Source organism: Bubalus bubalis, chromosome 18, assembly GCF_019923935.1.
Source record: "Bubalus bubalis isolate 160015118507 breed Murrah chromosome 18, NDDB_SH_1, whole genome shotgun sequence".
In the NCBI taxonomy this organism is placed as follows: Eukaryota; Metazoa; Chordata; class Mammalia; order Artiodactyla; family Bovidae; genus Bubalus; species Bubalus bubalis.
This window is the reverse complement of record NC_059174.1, coordinates 47181583-47183977: the sequence shown is the minus strand read 5'-3', so window position 1 is coordinate 47183977 and position 2395 is coordinate 47181583.

Here is a 2395-nt window from a genome sequence, read left to right as displayed (position 1 = left end):
CTTTACAATAAGTCCTCGCTTCTCGCCTCAAAGTTTACTATTGACAGAGGGGCATATCCTTCCAAAAATATATACTGTTTTTTATATTAAATATATCATATAGTATGCTGGAAAAAGATCCTCTTCAGCTTCTGTGATCTTTATTTCTAAAGGTCTTTAGTTCTGGGGGGGGTCAAAGTACCTCTGTGAATCTGATAAAGGTGCCTCTACTTTCTCTGGAAAAGAAAAATCACATTTATACACATACAAAATGTCATAAGTTTAATATACAATAAGAAACCCATCTACATGGAATCTATTCATCTCAGGTTAGTAATTCCTGTTTTTTAAACAATAACCTCTTTTCTCTTGCAAGCAATCATCACAACTATTCAAAAGCCAAAAGAGACAACAGACAATCAAGATGTGGCTTGAGACCTATGCACGTCTGTCTAACTTGAAACCAGAATGTGTCACCTCTTAAAAAAACAAACTACATTTCCTATGTATCCTCTTGAAAAAATTTTGGTCCACTCTGACATTCTGACCCACTCTAAGTCAGAGCGATTTGACTATCTCTATTTCACATAGCTATACTGGATCAAGCACACAGGTTCATTCACTCAACAATCTTGGTCACCAAACTTGCTACTCCACAAAATTGGGAAGAAATCAAAGTATTTGGTGCTGCTGCTGCTGCTAAGTTGCTTCAGTCGTGTCCGACTCTGTGCGACCCCATAGACGGCAGCCCACCAGGCTTCCCCATCCCTGGGATTCTCCAGGCAAGAACACTGGAGTGGGTTGCCATTTCCTTCTCCAGTACATGAAAGTGAAAAGTGAAAGTGAAGTCGCTCAGTCGTGTCCGACCCTATCGACCCCATGGACTGCAGCCTACCAGGCTCCTCCTTCCATGGGATTTTCTAGGCAAAAGTACTGGAGTGGGGTGCCATCGCCTTCTCCCAAGTATTTGGTAAATGGTCCTAAAAATCAGATAAGCTTTATCAGTTCTTGATCTTCTGCCCCCTAAGCAGTGATGAAACGACAGCTCCATCTCTTTTGGGCTGGACGTTCACAAGTTTATGATTTTTTTTTTTTTTAAGAACAGGAGGTCATGAAGTAAGTGAAGACAAGCTCAGGCTTATCAACAGACCTACATTAAGTTCTTTTCTCTCTTTGAGTCAAGGTATGCTCATAGAATGGAGAAGGAAATAAATGGCAACCCACTCCAGTACTCTTGCCTGAAAAATTCCATGGATGGAGGAGCCTGGTAGGCTACAGTCCATGGGGTGACAAAGAGTTGGACATGACTGAGCAACTTCACTTTCTTTCTTTCTTTTGGAGAAGTAAATGGTGACCCACTCCAGTGTTCTTGCCTGGAGAATCCCATGGATGGAGGGGCCTGGTGGGCTGCGGTCTATGGGGTTGCAGAGTTGGACATGACTAAGCAACTAACTCACACATGCTCATAGAAAAGGGAAACAGGGTTTGACCTAGAATTCAGGAAATCTGACTAATGCTGGACTCTACTGAAATTTACTCTTCTTATGTATAAAGTTATTTTATTGTTTTATTAACTGGATGCCTCTCAACCTTACCCAACAAAGTCCCCTTAATAGTAGAAAAGAATGAATGCCTACTTTGAAGGGCTGTGGTGGAGGAAAAAGCGGTTACCCTAAGGCTGCCTTTGAAAATATGCTTCTTAAAAAAAAAAAACAGCCGACTAAGTTGATTTTGCATTCTTCCCCATAATTACATGTATTTGATCCAGTAGAAAAATCAGGCCTAAATTATTTGCCAAATGAACTGATGACCTCTTCCAGATTATCAAATTGGTGTTCAAGGAAGAAATAATTTGACCATCCATCTTTTTTCACAATCACATATATGTTCTTTTGCTAGTCACACTCCTACAGGCGTTCAGATGTAGGCATGATAAAAGTGCATTTATATAAGAAATCATCACCAGTCACACAACCACTCTCAATTATGGACACAAAACAAACTACAAAGGCAGAGGCCCCGTAATCTCTCAGACAATCCCACACAGTTATAAAATGCTATTACTATGCAGCTTCTAGTACGAATCACCTGACACCCAACAGCACATAGAATCACACACAGGCAGAAACACAATCCTACACCCGGTCACTGAGGGACTCCTAGTCCACCCGAAAATATCTCGCAATGTCTCGCACATATTCACCTGCACCAAAGGGACACACAGGGTCTCGTGTCAATCTGACGCTCAAACTGATTCCCTGCACCTGCCCTATCTGCCTGTCCCACTTTGTCCTGACCGGCCAAGACCACTCAACAGCAGCGCAGTCTTTGCCCCAAAAGCTAGAGCCAAGCGCGTCCCACGCCTGCGCAATGAGCGCAGGCGGGCTCTCCCAGAAATCTCCGGGGCGCGGCAGTT